Source organism: Bos grunniens, chromosome 8, assembly GCF_055505025.1.
Source record: "Bos grunniens cultivar Pamir isolate PY7600 chromosome 8, Bosgru_T2T1.0, whole genome shotgun sequence".
NCBI classification, from domain to species: domain Eukaryota; kingdom Metazoa; phylum Chordata; class Mammalia; order Artiodactyla; family Bovidae; genus Bos; species Bos grunniens.
The window spans coordinates 33,664,887-33,683,296 of record NC_141172.1 but is presented as its reverse complement, the minus strand read 5'-3'; the positions used below and the strand labels follow the sequence as shown (position 1 = coordinate 33,683,296).

The 18,410-nt window shown below is 35.9% G+C and overlaps 1 protein-coding gene across 2 annotated transcripts in view; it reads right to left on the bottom strand.

The window, feature by feature from the left end:
- The window catches only part of PTPRD (protein tyrosine phosphatase receptor type D), a 2,533,682-nt gene that overhangs the window by 1,523,115 nt on the left and 992,157 nt on the right, over positions 1-18,410 (bottom strand). For both annotated transcript variants that reach the window (XM_086415146.1, XM_086415152.1), the window contains one exon: positions 16,087-16,125. The gene's annotated coding sequence lies outside the window, so the exon portion shown is untranslated. The remainder of the gene's footprint in view (positions 1-16,086; positions 16,126-18,410) is intronic.

The following is an 18,410-nucleotide window of genomic DNA, read 5'->3' as shown; positions in this document are numbered from 1 at the left end:
CTTTTCCTTTTCCTGTGGCCACTGCTGAGTTTTCCAAATTTGCTGGCATATTGAGTGCAGCACTTTCACAGCATCATCTTTCAGGATTTGAAAGAGCTCAGCTGGAATTCCATCACCCCCACTAGTTTTGTTTGTAGTGATGCTTCCTAAGGCTCACTTGACTTCACATTCCAGGATGTCTGGCTCTAGGTGAGTGATCACACCATTGTGATTATCTGGGTCATGAAGATCTTTTTTGTACAGTTCTGTGTTATTCTTGCCACCTCTTCTTAATATTTTCTGCTTCTGTTAAGTCCCTACCATTTCTGTCCTTTATTGAGCCCATCTTTGCATGAAATGTTCCCTTGGTATCTCTAATTTTCTTGAAGAGATCTCTAGTCTTTCCCATTCTGTTGTTTCCCCCTATTTCTTTGCATTGATCACTGAGGAAGGCTTTCTTATCTCTCCTTACTATTCTTTGAAACTCTGCATTCAGATGCTTATATCTTTCATTTTTCTCCTTTGCTTTTTGCTTCTCTTCTTTTCTCAGCTATTTGTAAGCCTTCCTCAAACAGTCATTTTGCCTTTGCATTTCTTTTTCTTGGGGATGGTCTTGATCCCTGTCTTCTGTACAATGTCACGAGCCTCCATCCATAGTTCATCAGGCACTCTGTCTATCAGATCTAGTCCCTTAAATCTATTTCTCACTTCCACTGTATAATCATAAGGGATTTGATTTAGGTCATACCTCAATGGTCTAGTGGTTTTCCCTATTTTCTTGAATTTAAGTTTGAATTTGGCAATAAAGAGTTCATGATCTAAGCCACAGTCAGCTCCCAGTCTTGTTTTTGCTGACTGTATAGAGCTTCTCCAACTTTGGATGCAAAGCATATAATCAATCTGATTTCGGTGTTGACCATCTGGTGATGTCCATGTGTAGTCTTCGCTTGTGTTGTTGGAAGAGGGTGTTTTCTATGACCAGTGAGTTCTCTTGGCAAAACTCTATTAGCCTTTGCCCTGCTTCATTCTGTACTCCAAGGCCAAATTTGCCTGTTACTCCAGGTGTTTTTTGACTTCCTACTTTTGCATTCCAGTCCCCTATAATGAAAAGGACATCTTTTTTTGGGTGTTAGTTCTAAAAGGTCTTGTAGGTCTTCATAGAACCATTCAACTTCAGCTTATTCAGCATTGCTGCTTGGGGCATAGACTTGGATTACCATGATATTGAATGGTTTGACTTGGAAACAAGCAGAGATCATTTGTCATTTTTGAGATTGCATCCAAGTACTGCATTTTGGACTCTTTTGTTGACTATCATGGCTACTCCATTTCTTCTAAGGGATTCTTGTCCACAGTAGTAGATATAATGGTTATCTGAGTTAAATTCACCCATTGCAGTCCATTTGAATTCAGTGAATCCTAGAATATCAATGTTCACTCTTGTCATCTCCTGTTTGACCACTTCCAATTTGCCTTGATTGTAGTTTTATTTAAAAGTGTATGCAATGACAAAAATGCTCAATCTACCACACAATTTCAATTTTAAGGAAAATAAAGACAACACAAATACACAGAAAATTATTTTGTGCTCATGAAGGAGGAATTAACATTGTTAAAATATATGTACTATCCAGAGCAATATACAAATTCAATGCAATCCCTATTAACACATGTCATTTTTAATAGAAATAGAATAAATAACCTAACCGCTAAAAACACTGGATAGCCAAAGCAATCTTTAAAAGGACAAGCAAGCTGGAAACAATATGCTCACTGATTTTAAGCTATATTACAAAAGTATAGTAATCAGAACACTATGTTCATTGGCAGAAAACACACAGAGATCAATGGTACAGAATAAAGAGCCCAGAATAAACCCATGTGTGATCAATTAATTTTTGACAAAGGAGCCAAACAATATACAATGAAGAAAGAACAGTATTTTCAATAAATGATGTTGGGAAAACTGGATAGCAATACACAAACAAATACAACAATCATTTTCTTACACCATACACAAAAATTAACACAGAATAGATTGGAGACTTAACTATATATCCTGAAAACATAAAATTCTAAAGAAAAACAAGCAAGTAGCTTCATGACATCAGTCTTGCTAATGGTGTTTTGAATTGGACCCCAAAAGCCAAGGTAATAAACACGTAGCATTATATCTACTGATTAGAAAAACTACAGCAGAGGAATAGAAAGCATCAGTAAAATGAAAAGGCAACCTATGGAATGGGAGAAACTCTTTGCAAATCATATATCTGATAAGGGGTTAACATCAAAAATATATAAAGAACTTTTACAACTCAACAGCAAAAACATTCTGATTAAAAAAAATGGGCAGAGGATCTGAAGAGAAAGTTTTTCAAAGAAAATATACAGTTGGGCAACAGGCACTTGAAAAAGAACTCAACATCACTAATCATTAGGAAAATGCAAATCAAAACCAATACTATCAGAATGACTATTATAAAAAGGGTAAGAACTAAGTGTTGATGAGGATGTGGTGAAAAGGGAACCTTGGTTCACTGTTGGTGGAAATGTAAGCTGGTATGCCACTATGGAAAACAGTATGGAAATTGCAAAAAAAAAAAAAAAAAGTTAAAAATAGAACTACACTATGATCCAGAATTAATTATGATTAGATACATATATCTGGGTATGTATCTACAGAAAATAAAACACTAATCCCAAAAAACATCAGCATCCCCGTGCTCACTGCAGCATTATTTACAATAGTCAAGATACGGAAACAACCTAGGTGTCCATCAAATGGATGAACAGATAAAGACGATATGGTGTACATGTGTTTCGAATCTGGACTGGCGACTCATTTCATATATGATATTATACATGTTTCAATGCCATTCTCCCAAATCATCCCACCCTCTCCCTCTCCCACAGAGTCCAAAAGACTGTTCTATACATCAGTGTTTCTTTTACTGTCTCGTATACAGGGTTATTGTTACCATCTTTCTAAATTCCATATATATGTGTTAGTATACTGTATTGGTGTTTTTCTTTCTGGCTTATTTCACTCTGTATAATAGGCTCCAGTTTCATCCACGTGTATACCTGTGGTGGATTCATGTTGATAATATGGTAAAACCAATACAATATTGTAAAGTTAAAAAATAAAGTAAAATTTTAAAAAAGGAAGATATGCTGCATGTGCATGCATACTTAAAAATAAATGTACAGTGGAATATTATTAAGCCATAAATAAATAATGAAATCTTGCCATTTGCACCAACATGGATGGATCTTGAAGGCATTGTGTTAACTGAAATAAGATAAACTGTTTTGGTTCATTCCTAGAATCAAAGAGCAAACATCTGTTTCAGATAAGACTAAAAAAGATAGAATATACATTAAATTCATGAATTGTCTCAACATCAAAAAGAATACAGACAGTTGATATGCTGATGAAGAACTTAATGCATCACAATAAGAATGCATTCACTTGTAACAATGAGCACTTTCACCTCAGTATGAAAAACTTTTAAAATCCTATTCCAGGCAGATGTTAAGTGGAGAAGTGAATAATACCAAACACTTATCAAACAAGTGGTAATAAATTTTAAATGAGCTTACCTTTCAAAGAAAGAATGTATTAAGCTCACTCATCTTGTTGACATTATTTTGGTGGCCAATTTCAAAACCACAGTTTCACAGCTTCAGTTTTATAACAGAAATGGAAGGAAAGATTTTAAGCAAAAGTGCTTTGTGATCCCAAAGGAAAGTTTACCACAGATGTGAGCAGCAGCACTTATTCCACAATTCAACCCTGCAAGCCTTGGACAATTTAGGGAATGATGAAAAAATGAGACAATTTTCTGTGCAGTTGACAGAAACAATTGTATTTGGTGTGGTAAACTCCTCCCTTTGAATTATCAGACACTTCATTTACAAAAAGAATGTTGGAACATGAACTATTTGATACTTCTGGGTGTAATACCCTTGTGGTAGAGAGTACATCGGAGAAGGCGATGGCACCCCACTCCAGTACTCTTGCCTGGAAAACCCCATGGACGGAAGAGCCTGGTGGGCTGCAGTCCATGGGGTCGCTGAGGGTCAGACACACTGAGCGACTTCACTTTCACTTTTCAGTTTCATGCATTGGGAAAGGAAATGGCAACCCACTCCAGTGATCTTGCCTAGAGAATCTCAGGGATGGAGGAGCCTGGTGGGCTGCCGTGTATGGGGTCGCACAGAGTCGGACACGACTGAAGCGACTTAGCAGCAGCAGCAGACAGTACATATTTGTAAGTCTTAAAAAATAATTTAAAATAACTTTAGTGAAAGACTTAAAGGTCCAACTTTTCTCCAAGTCAATTTTGAGTGAAAATTCTAATCATTCTTAACCTCTCAGAAAATATCCTCCTTAAAATTTCCTTACATATCTGTGGTGAATTGAGCACTGGTGTTAAATTATGAGCAGTCAAGGCATTCTGCTCATTTCTATTATGGAAGCTTGAGAGAAAATAGCGTGTGTCTTATAAACATGAAATTTGTCTTACAAACATTAAATATGTCAAGGAATAGATGTAAGTATAAAGGAAATATTTTATCTATCCACTGACATTCTGTAAAGGAAGTGCACAAAAATATTTTCTTTTATAAAAGAAAATGACATTGCAAGCATAAGAATGAAACAAAAAGATCTACAGTAAAGATAAAACACCATCATCCTGTCAGGATGTTCACACTCAACTCTGCATGAGCTTTGGTGAGAATTTAAGATGGCATCTTGTAACTATTTACCAAAGACAGAGACTTCTATTCAAAATAGATCATCAGATTTAAAAATAATTTTGGTAATAATTACATGTAGACTCATTTTATCTTATTTTTTTAATTTAAATTTATTTATTTTAATTGGAGTCTAATTACTTTACAATATTGTATTGGTTTTGCCATACATCAACATGAATCCTCCACAGATGTACACGTGTTCCCCATCCTGCACCCTCTTCCACCTCCCTCCCTGTACCATCCCTCTGGGTCATCCCAGTGCACCAGCCCTGAGCATCCTGTATCCTGCATCAAACCTGGACTGGCGATTTGTTTCTTATATGATACTATACTTGTTTCAATGCCATTTTCCCAAATCATCCCATGCTTGCCCTCTCCCACAGAGTCCAAAAGACTGCTCTATACATCTGTGTCTCTTTTGCTGTCTCACATACAGGGTTATCATTACCATCTTTCTAAATTCCATATATATGCATTAGTATACTGTATTGGTGTTTTTCTTTCTGGCTTACTTCACTCTGTATAATAGGCTCTAGTTTCATCCACCTCATTAGAACTGATTCAAATGTATTCTCATTTTATAGAGGAAAAACTGAGACCTAGAGATTATAATTTGTTTGTCAGAAGTCACAGGAAAGTCAATAGTAGAGCTGGCCTACAATTCATGCTCAAGGAAAATGAAGGTACTCTTGAAGCACAATATCATTTTGATACCTATATTTTTTCAAGCCAAGAATAAGTCACCTGGTGTTTTAAGTTCTTATTTACTTAAGGATATGAGGGCAAAAGGAGAAGGCAATGGCAACCCACTCCAGTACTCTTGCCTGGAAAATCCCATGGACGGAGGAGCCTGGTAGGCTGCAGTCCATGGGGTCACTAAGAGTCGGACACAACTGAGCGATTTCACTTTCACTTTTCACTTTCATGCATTGGAGAAGGAAATGGCAACCTACTCCAGTGTTCTTGCCTGGAGAATCCCAGGGATGGGGGAGCCTAGTGGGCTGCACAGGCACACACGTCTGTGGGGTCGCACAGAGTCGGACACGACTGAAGTGACTTAGCATAGCATAGCATAGCATGAGGGCAAAAATCTTAAATCAAGACAAACAGAAAATCTAGGCAGTATACTAAGCATAGAGAATGACTATGCATTGTTTCAAACTAGGTAACTGGAGAAACTTAAAAAAATTAGTGTTGTTTCCATATATGACTTTTATTCCCATACAAATGACTCCCTATTGGGAAATCTGGCTTCAATTGCTACATTAAAACAGTGGGGAGAAGTTGCAACAAATGATTATAAAATACTCTCCAATAATTTATTTAAGATTTTCCTTACTAAATTTTAAAGTCATAAAGTATATGCTAAAGCACTGCTACATGGCCAGAATAAACACTGTAAAATAATAATAGCATAAAATAAATCCTCTAAAATAATGCTCATAATGTGACAAATGGAGAAGAGAGAATTAAGGTCTACCTTATTTTTAATCAAGAAAAAATAGTCTTATTTTTTAATAGGAATTAATCAGAACAGATTTTAACCTTGATATTCTAGACTTGACAAGCACAAAGGAAAATGCTGTGGTTTGATAAAAGGCAATGATACTACTAAGAAAAATGTAAAAGTACAACTTTCCTAATGTATTTTTAAGTCTGACTTAGGATTCTAGAATGATGATCTCATGTGTTTCCATTCAACACAACAGAGTTTTTTAAAGAGATGGACATGAGTGTGTCCATGTGTTCTTGGACAATGTCATGAGTGTCATGAGTTCTTATGGAACCCTCAGTTATCTGCTGCTCAGATCATTTCTGTGTTGATTTGAAGGGTGCAACAATCAAATTATTATTAAGAATTATGGTAGAAACTATTTTAGTGCACTGGAATGTAGAATGAAAAGTCGTTTTAAAAAGCACAGAAAACAAAATAAAATTTTAAGTTGTGAATACTAAATAAAACTTATGGATGTATAATTGTAAAAGTATTTTGCTTATTTCTGAAGTAAGGTGTACATGAGTGTTAATGAGGGAGGCTTGCCACTATAATCACCTCCTTATGTTTTAATGTAGTTCTTTTACCCAGGTTTCTTGATTTCCTTTTCAGGATAGAAAGTATTTGGAAATATTCAGATACAGATAGGTAGAAGAAAATGTCCACATCTTCTTTTTCTTTTTTTCAAAAAAGAAGAAATATTTGAGAAGTTTTTCTGTGACAAATACTTTTGTGAATATTAATGACAAATTGCAGAACTTTTGGAAATTGAACTGAATGTTTTAATATAAAATAATTATTATTTAAAAATAGCAATAAAAAACAAAATTATTTATATATGAATACATATATAAAAATAACTGGAAGCTTTTTTCAAAGTCTTTTCTAGCAAGAGACAATTTTAGAGAAGCAGGGATCCCTATGGTAACAGTGCAATTACCATGGACATGAACCAAGCCTTCATGTGTCTTCAATTTTTAGGAACCAGCACAAACTCTGGTTAAAAAGGGAATCTCAAAAACTAAAATAGAGGCCATGGTGGGTAGCCATCAGCAGAATAGTATAAAATCCTCTGTATTTAATCCTATTAGCATAGCCCCTGTCCCTTAAAGCCCACCTTGCCACTTACCATTTCTCAGTATCTACAACAAGATGCTCTGATTCTCTTTAAGCATGTGTTTTTTTACCTAAAACTTAACAAGTCAAGTAAGTTGTATTTCATCCTCAGCTAACTCTATAGTTGCTACAGGACTCAACACTAGATTGGTTGGTTTCTGTCTGCTCTTACCCGATTGTTCACATATTGTGGAGAACTTTCTTCAACCTCATCTTATTACTTTTCCATGTTTTTTGTTCATGGGCAACATTTTAAGGCATTTATTTTTTTTCTGATACTAGAGTTTGTATTATAGGAGTGGTTTTCAGACTGGGTCAAAGTAGAAATGATTGTTCAAGTGTCTCTTTCAGAAACAAAGGGAGAGGGATGAGTAGGGGAGGATATCAGCTCCCATTTGTAGAGTCTCCCTGATATCACTTGATATTTGTTGGACAGTTAATCCGGTGTTCTGAGAACCTCAGACAGAGGAAGAAACATACAACAAACAGAACAATAAACAGGCAATTTTAAAAATTAATAAGAAAAACAATCAGGATAGTGTTCCTATTTTTTAATGAGCACCTGAAGAAGTACTGCTTGACTTAGGACAGCAGGCAAGAAATCAAGCAAGGAATGCCATGCTTAATAAATTACAAAACATTCTTACAATATGTTAGTACTAAGAGAATGTCAGTAGATTTACCAGAATCCCTATTTAAATAATTTTCATAAAAGCATTTATTAATATATGTCAGATGAGAGTGGCTTAAATAAAAATATAGATAATACACTTTTCCACTAAACAGACACTTCACCATGTAGTCCAGTTACTGAAAATTGTAGAACTGAATTCAGTGTTGTTATTAGCAAATATGCAAGTCTTATGCCATGCTGGGAAGCAAATTACTAATATGACAATTTTTGTTCAATTCTAAGGATGTATGTTTAACAACTGTAACCAAGAAATTAAAAGACGCTTGCTCGTTGGAAGAAAAGCTATGACCAACCTAGATGGCATATTAAAAATCAGAGACATTACTTTGCCAAAAGAGGTCTGCCTAGTTAAAGCTATGTTTTTACCTGTAGTTGTGTATGGATGTGAGAGTTGGTCTATAAAGAAAGATGAGTGCTGAAGAATTGATGCTTTTGAACTGTGGTATTGGAGAAGACTCTTGAGAGTCCCTCAAGCTGCAGGGAGATCCAACTGGTCCATCCTAAAGGAAATGAGTTCTGAATATTCATTGGAAGGACTGATGTTGAAGCTGAAACTCCAGGATTTTGGCCACCTGATGAGAAGAACTGACTCATTGGAAAAGCTCCTGATGCTGGGAAAGGTCGAAGGTGGGAGGAGAAGGGGACGACAGAAGATGAGATGGTTGGATGGCATCACTGACTCAATGGACATAAGTTTGAGCAAACTCTGGGAGTTGGTGATGGACAGGGAAGCCTGGTGTGCTGCAGTCCATGAGGTCACATAGAGTCATACACGACTAAGCAACTGAACTGAACTGAACTGATGTTTAATAACTAGCCATCTTCCCAAGATGGAATGTACTGCCTTGAAAAGCCTTTCTGAACTCTGATCCTGAAGGTGAAATTAGGTGAGAGGAATAAGCAGATACAAAAATTAATGGAAGTTGAAATTATGTACCACTCAAGTCAGCCTGAATTCCAGATGTGATAACTCTGATTCTTAAAAGTTGAATCAACATTATACTGGTGGATTTTACCCTCCCATGACCATTTTAGAGGCTTTTAATGACTGCCATAATGTTGATTCAACTTTTAAGAATCAGAGTTATCACATCTGGAATTCAGGCTGACTTGAGTGGTACATAATTTCAACTTCCATTAATTTTTGTATCTGCTTATTCCTCTCACCTAATTTCACCTTCAGGATCAGAAAAGCTAGAAGAGTTGACTCATTAGAAAAGACTCTGATGCTGGGAGGGATTGGGGGGAGGAAGAGAAGGGGACAGCAGAGGATGAGATGGCTGGATGACATCACTGATTCGATGGACATGAGTCTGAGTGAACTCCGGGAGTTGGTGATGGACAGGGAGGCCTGGTGTGCTGCGATTCATGAGGTCGCAAAGAGTTGGACATGACTGAGCGACTGAACTGAACTGAACTGAATGACTGCCATGAAATAAAATTAGGCACAATTTGTTGCCTAATTTACCCTTCCATGGTGGTGGAATTAAATCATTTCACTTCCAGGTAATTGTATACAACTGTTTTTGATCTCCATTCCTGTTTTTTGGGGATTTCCCTGGTGGCTCAGACAGTAAAGCGTCTGCCTGCAATGCGGGAGACCCGGGTTTGATTCCTGGGTCGGGAAGATCCCCTGGAGAAGGAAATGGCAATCCACTCCAGCACTCTTGCCTGGAAAATCCCATGGATGGAGGAGCCTGATAGGCTATAGTCCATGGGGTCCCAAAGAGTCGGACACGACTGAGCGACTCCACTTCACTTCACTTTCTGTTTGTTAAGAAAAGAGGTTATGTTTAATTAATTACTGTATAAATGATACTACTTGGCATGTTTGTGGCACTTAAAGTATTACATCTCTTAAAAAGTAAAACCGAGCGAACACATGGAAGCTTCCACCACATAAGGAAGAAAAAACAACAACAAACTGGCATAGGAGAGGGTGTTGTTTCATATCAATTCAAAGAGTAAAAAGTTGAACAAAGATGATGCTGAAAACCCTAACAAAAGAAACTCATCTAAGACAAGGAGACTCTTAAGAAAAATGAAATGATTATTTTTATGGTCCTTAATATGAATCTTATTCTGTATCAGGTAAGACTGAAGAACTAAAAGGATTATTACAAGAATGTTATTCATTTTCAATTGGAAAGTGTACTATTTTAAATTTAGATACTTGTCTTGTATCTTTTCCCTTCTTAATGTTGTTTGGATCTAAAGATACTTGGGAAATGAATAACAGTTCATGTGTAGCTTTTCCAAGGCTTTTGTTTTGGGGGCCTATGTTACTGCTATGCCAAGCAAATAAGTTGCACCTCAGATTACCTGGTGACAGAATAAAACTATTTTTAAATAAAAAATAATATTGCCAAAATATGCCTTTGGAAATGAGACTCCAGATTTTGAATTACATAAATACTATGATGCTCATTTTCACAATAACCATTTGATTGATTTGAGCAGACTTTAGGCTGCTGTAACAAACCAAGAACATAAAAACAAACAAAACACAGCAACTCAGTGGCTTAAGACAAATAATTTGCTTCTTGATCTTTAAACTGGCTCTGGACCTTGCCATAGCAGCTCTCTTCCATGAGGTGACTCAGGGATCCAGGACTATATACTACTGTTATTTCAAACTGATGCCACTTCTGTAGAGGCAGAGAGAAACTAGAAAGTTTATAGTGTTTTCACCTCACCTGCCCCAAAGTGGCACACTTTTTTAGCTTTCCTTGGCTAGAAATAATCACATGGCCACACCTAACTGTAAAGTAGAGGAAAAACAGTATCTCTCTATTACTCAAGAATGAAAGGAAACCCTAATATCAATGGATACTAACAAAGTCTCTCACACTGTCCAACAATCTGCTATCTCAGCAAGGTAAATAGAAACAATGAAAAGCCTAAAACAAACGTTGAGAAATTTAGTCAATAGCAATTTTAAATATAAAGAAATAAAAGCACCAGAATTACACAGCACACACAAAATGACAGTATGTGAATTCAGTCACAACATTTTTAAATTACCTCAACTCTATTAGATTGTTTACACAAATAAGTTACTCAGTAAGATATGAGAGAATAAGTAAATGAATTGATGATAGTATGATTCCTCTCTTTGGTCTCTAAACATGTATTTTACATTCACATCATAGAAAACTAACATTGAAAATAATTTTAATAACTGTACATGGCTTTAAAATTTACAAAATATTTCTTTAAAAATTTTCATTGAAGTATAGTTGATATACAAAAGCATTCTGATTAAAAAATGGGTAAAAGGGACTTCCCTAGTGGTCCGGTGGTTAAGAATATGCCTGAAAATGCAGCAGACACTGATTCGATCCCCGGCCCAAGAGCTAAAATCCCATATGCCGTGGGGCAACTAAATCCACATGCCACGACTACTGAGCCTATACACTGTGGAGCCTGTGAGTCACAGCTACTGAAACTTGCGTGGTCTAGAGCCCATTCTCTGCAACTAGAGAAGCCACTCCAAGCAGAGAGGAGCCTCCACTTGCCACAGCAAGTGACTGTAGCCATGAAATTAAAAGATGCTTGCACCTTGGAAGAAAAGCCAGCACAGCGTTCGTCAACAGGTGAATGATAGAGAGCCTTAAGTATATACAATTAAATATTACTCAGCCATAAAAGGAATGAACTTTTGTCATCTGAAGCAACATTGATGGACTTGAAGGTATTGTGCTGAGTGAAATAAATCAGAGAAAGACAAATGCTGTATGATATCAATTATATCATATTTCTGGACTCTCAAAATCCATATTTGGACTCTCAAAATCCATACTGAACTAATGAATATAAGAAGGAAAGAAGCAGACTTATGGATACAGTCACCACTAGAGAAGGGGGAGAGGCAGATAGGGGTAGGAGACTAAGAGGTACAAACTCTTAAATATAAAGTAAGCTACAAGGATATGTTGTACAATATAGGGGATATAGCCAATGTTTTATGATAACTACAAGTGGAGTAAAACAAAATATTTATATATGTATATATGTTTCCTAACGCAAAACTGTAAAGTAGGTACATGTGTATGTCTTGTTTCCTTCAGTTTTTATACACTATATAAGACCTTTAGAAAACACATAGTATTTTAACACCAAATATATAATTCTTGATGAGAGAATACTGTATAACATACAGGTATTTTGGTATATGTCCAAGAAATATTTTTAATCCCTCTGTATCAGAGACAGCACTCAATTCTTAGAAAACACAATACTCAGTTGAACGTTTTATATTATTATTATAAAGAAAGTCCATGACTAATACTAAGCACATGAATGTAATCTGCAAGTTTTCAATAATACTATTTAAAAAAATCGGGACGGCCAAACTAAAAAATTGCAGCAGTAAACTGAGAACACAAATGAGAGAATGAAACACGCATCAATCACCATAGTCTAACTAAAGGGCTATGTGGGCTTCCAGTATGTAAATTCTGTTTTGGTTAATAATGACCTGAATATGAATATTTATATATATTAGGTAGATATAAATATGATATAAAAGATAGATATATGTGATATAAAATGTATATGAAACACACAATTTGGGTGTAGACTATGACAAGCCACCCACCTTGGATTTAAAGTAAGTAGGCTTTTCATCTTCCTAAGACATCACCAACTCAATGGACATGAATATAAGCAAGCTCCAGGAGTTGGTGATGGACAGGGAGGCCTGGCAAACTGCAGTCCATGGGGTCGCCAAGAGTCAGACATGACTGAGCAACTGAACTGAACTGAAATAACTATATAGTACAAAAGGCTAAATCTCATTTTAACTACTTCGGTATCACTTTCCTTAAAGGATGCAACCAGAGTTGTTATTAAACATGTAGAAATGGATATTACCGAAAGCATACTGGGGTAAATCTTTTTTGAGAAGACATCTCAGTGAAGTCTTTGGAATCCTAGAAATAGACTGAAATCTCAGCATCATAATTAAGTGATTGTAGATGAACTAACCAAGCTCTCTGACCCTTTGTCTCCTCAGCTATAAAATGGAGATCAAAATGCATGCCTCAGAGTATGATCGGAAGGTAGAAATGAGGGTACGTACATTAAAAAAGAGCACCTGGCAAAGCACCTGATACACAATGAATCCTTACATAATTATGAATGTGTTATTATTTTGACCTCTTAAAAGGTCCAAACTCCAGGTGCAGAAACTAAAATTTATGAATTGGAACAGATTGCTGCAATTGCACACACAGATACAAAATTCAGTGAATCATAAACCTTAAACACATTATTTTATGTAAGTGAAAAAATGCTGCAATAAGGCTTTCTGTAAATATTTTCAACTACAATGTGGGCAATGTTAGCTCTTCATATGGAAGAAAACTTTTATTACTGGCATTTAGTTCCAGAGCAAATATTATTTTTTTAGCCTGAGAGTTATACAATAATTGAATAGAATACATTTTGATCTATTTAATTTGTAACAGTTTGCATGTTATCATTTACATTTCAATACTATTTCAGTTTGAATTTTGATTTTACTTTCTTTTCTCTGAATTACACTCCAAAAACAATTTTGTAGACTATATCAGTATTAGCTGAAACAAATTATGAATTATATCTTAAACATCCTCCATGTTCAGGTCATTTTTTTCTATGAAAACTCATAGAAGCAAACAATATAGAAATTAAATATTAGGTTTGAGCTTTTAGTAGGGTGAGTACAGGTGAGATCCTAAATAAGTTAATTAAAAATATTTCTTGGCGAACTACTAAAAACAGAGCAATATTTAAAGGAGGCTGTGGTAAATAGCCTAAGAGGCTATTGCTACCTCATTTAACAAGCCTGCAAAAATGCTAAGTAGAAAATATACACACAACAGAGCACATAATAGCAAAAGTTAAAGTGCTAAACTTTGTGATCCTGAAAATAAAGAGTTCAGAGAGGGCACAATCAAACCACAATATTTAAAGCAATGAAGAATTCCAGGAGAAAATGGGAGTTGGACTTGAACTTGGCCTTGAGGGATGAATAGAATATGGGTGTACAGGCAGTTTGTTCACAGAAGCTGAAATAGTGATAATGAGGGCTTGCAAGGAAAGAATATAGCTTTGAGGTTTTTTTGGTAGGTTTTCAAGGAAGACTGCTTTTCAGTTAGTGTGGCTGAACTCAATTACTACATACATAACTGTTTAGGGGTAAATATCCTTATAGGCGATATGGCAGGATAAAGGAGTATGAAGATAAGTGCTGATTTGATGAACCATCTGTTTTATGAGATGGATTAGAAATGAGATAAATTAGAAGACAGACCCAAAAGATAAGTGTGATGATGAAAACCACAAGAGCACACTGTCAACTTAAATGAAGAAAGGCTGGTAGAATTCAGAGAAGAGGGATAATTACAGGAGGCACATCCAGATCCCACAAATACAACCAAGAGAAGGTTTAGTTTAGAGAAAATATCCAGGAACCATTGGTGTTATGATTCTGTATTCCAGTTTTCATCACAATAAATCAAATACTTAAGCAAAGTTTTCTACAGTATTTGTAGAAAGTGCTGAAGGGATTGAATGTTAATCCTAATCCTCATCCTGCTGCTAAATCGCTTCAGTCATGTCCGACTCTGTGCGACCTCATAGACGGCAGCCCACCAGGCTCCCCTGTCCCTGAGATTCTCCAGGCAAGAACACTGGAGTGTGTTGCCATTTCCTTCTCCAATGCATGAAAGTGAAAAGTGAAAGTGAAGTCGCTCAGTCGAGTCGGACTCTTAGCGACCCCATGGACTGCAGCCTACCAGGCTCCTCCGAGCATGGAATTTTCCAGGCAAGAGTACTGGAGTGGGATGCCATTGCCTTCTCTGAATCCTCATCCTAGGATAGACAAATAGTGTCAGCTTTGTTATCATTTGAAAGATGGTATAGACTGGATATGGCCTGAAGTTGCACAGAATAGTCATGCTAGAATGACCAGAAGACCACAGGTTTGGAAATCCTTGGAAGTGTTTGTGAGGAACAGATAATGAACAATAACAAAGACACGTGGAAGTCTCACCACCCTCCCATGTATCCCAGCAATATCTAGTTAATAGTAAAGAGTGATATTTAAGACTGTACTCCTGCAAGGTATCTAGTTAGAATTTTATATTACTGTTGGCTGAGTATTATAGAAAGGGTGACTCTAGTAATCAGGAAAAGTTGTAGACTCTCAGACCACAAAAATAAAAATCCAAGCCAGAGTATTATTGAGAAAAAAATAAGATTTAAAAAATGAGATTAACTATGTTTTACAGTCTTGCAAAGATTCAGAACATTGTAGGATCCCAATAGATGAATTTGAATGTGAGGAATGTTTCTATAGTATATGCAGGGGAAAAGGAGACTGGATGGGATGTAAGATGAATATAAACCTGAAGTTTGGAAAAATATAACTTATAGAAAAACTTCTACCTCAACTAATCATCTTTTTAATTAAACAGTCTATCTTTCCATGTATGTACCAGGCAGATACTATAGAAATTTCAAGAGTTTTAATGTTGAAAAGTACAGTGACTTCAGTGTATTTCTAGTTCTATATTACATAAAGTATAATATCAACACTGTAGCAATAAAAACCTTTTTAAAAATTCAGCTATCATACTCAGGTTTCTGTGGTTTTTATTTTGTTGTTGATCTCTTTTAAAAGAAAAACATTTCTAGTTGATACTCTCTGCATTTTAACTGAATAACTATCTGAGACTCTATCTGAGACTCTTCCAGTGGTAATTTTTGTTTCCTTGAGAAACAAATGCTACCTCTCCTTGGAATATTCTCCTAACCCATAAAGTTGAATTTTTAAGAAGTATCTGGACTTAACAGATGATCCCATATGAGTTAAGATGGAATTGACCTTCTCCTAACAGCCCTAAGGAGATTCAATCTTAGGTGATGGAAATGAGGAGAGAATTAAGAAAAATGATTAAGCTTGAGATAGGAAGAAAGATAACCTCCAAAAATTTGTGGCTAAAGAAATGAAAATATTGACAGTACTATTGAAAAAAACAAAGTGTCTTACCAGAATTCTGAAGTCACCAGATGATCCAAGAGTCCAAGCCTAATTAGAAAAAAAGAGAAAAAAAGTTACTTTTCTGTTTTTAAAATAGACACACAATATTTTTTTATAATTCTATAATGTCATTGCATTTATAAAGTTGTAGATTGATGAAAATAGATTAGGAAACCATTTTTTCCAGGCTTTCACTTAAATTGAAGTATTTACTTAATCTCATATTGTGCCATGCAAAGACAAAAAAGATAGTCTAGATCTTGAAAATACATTTCCAACTATTCAGGTGACCATAATTATTCAGCATAATTCTTTAAAATCTCAAAAAGGCAGACTGTTACTAAATAAACTTGAAATCTCATGATATTTATTACATGCATTTATTTTTCTTATGGGAGAGGTGATCTAAAGCTTCATTTTAAAAAGTATTTTTTCATTTTTTTGCCTTTGTTGATTATCAGACAGTAATTAGTTTTGACTTTGATTCATCTTTGAAAATTAAATCCATGAGATACTATAATGACAAAAATAAAAAAGGTTTTACTTTCAAATTATATCAAAATGCAGCCTCTATGTTTTTAAGGTATGTGAAGTTCAGATGAAAGGCAGTATCTGAATAGCACAAATCCCTGAGAAGACCTAGCACCTGCTGTGGGATGCAAAGGTTTTAAAAATGTTGTCTTGTGTAAAGGCAACGGCAAACACTTTGAAGCCTTTTGTAAATATGACTGCCCGCCTCTTTGTTTGAGCAGAAATATTGAACTTCTAACCACTATTACTGTAAAATAAAGGAGATTATTTTTTAAACATATGATCATCTTTTCCTTTTGTCTTAGGAATTAAGTTGGAAATTATATATCATATAAGTATTGAAAAAACTATCTTTATGTAAAAGAGAATGAAAAATAACAATAAACATGACAATTTAACACTGTGTATACAGTTTTCTGTGTCAGTAAATACGTGTTCGCATCTTTTGTCATAACATTTAAATTAGGTTATCTGGTCAGAATTAAGTGCATAATGCTGGACCACTAATTGGTAACAAACTGGCCAGAATGAATCTATTAAAATTCCTTTTCTAGGGCTTAGACTCATTTGACAAGACCAGTGGTTCACTTGAGAGGAGCAAGCAGTGGATTTTGTTGAACTATGATAAAGCTTTTTGGAATCTCTAGCCTGGGTTCAAAGGTACAAAATCTCTGTCCTTGGATTTTAGTTCTTCTCATGAGAGGCATAGAAAATATTTGGTATATTTTCTTTCCTTTTCACAAATATAAGTTACTGATTTATAGGTTCAGTTCAGTTGCTCAGTCGTGTCCAACTCTTTGCAACTCCATAGACTGCAGAACACCAGGCTTCCCTGTCCATCAGCAACTTACAGAGCTTGCTCAAACTCACATCAATTGAATTGGTGATGCTATCCAACCATCTCACCCTCTGTTGCCCTCCTCTCCTGCCTTCAGTCTTTTCCAGCATCAGGGTCTTATTTTCTAGTGAGTCAGTTCTTCGCATCAGGTGCCAATGTACTGGAGCTTCAGCTTCAGCATCAGTCCTTCTGATGAATATTCAGGACTGAGTTCCTTTAGGATTGACTGGTTTGATTTCCTTGCAGTCCAAGGGACTCTGAAGAGTCTTCTCCAATACCACAGTTCAAAAGCATCAGTTCTTTGGTGCTTAGATTTCTTTTGGAGAAGGAAATGGCAATCCACTCCAGTATTCTTGCCTGGAGAATTCCATGGGCAATGGAGCCTGGCTGGCTACAGTTCATGGAGTCACAAAGACTCAGATACAACTGAGTGACTATCACTCATTCAGCTTTCCTTATGGTCCAACTGTCATATCCATACATGACTACTGGAAAAACCATAGCTTTGACTATACGGATCTTTGATGGCAAAGTAATGTCTCTACTTTTTAATATGTTGTTCTAGTTTGTCATAGCCTATAAATCATGCAAGAAACTTGCAGAAGTGCAAATGTATATAGCTCAATAAATTATCACAAAATGAATGCTCATGTAATCAACAATCAGATCAAGAACTGGAATGCAAGTAACACACAGAGGCCCACAGCATGGTCTGTCACTGTATATGTGTGTATACACACATGTATATATACAGCATGCATACAAGTACTGTGTATATATACAGGACATATACAAAAACAGTATACATGCATATGTGAAAGCGTTAGCTGCTAATCATGTCTGACTCTCTGGGACCTCATGGGCTAGAGACTGCCAGGCTCCCCTGTCAGTGGAATTCTATGCAAGAACACTAGACTGGGTAGCCATTCCCTTCTCCAGGGGATCTTCCCGACTCAGGGAATGA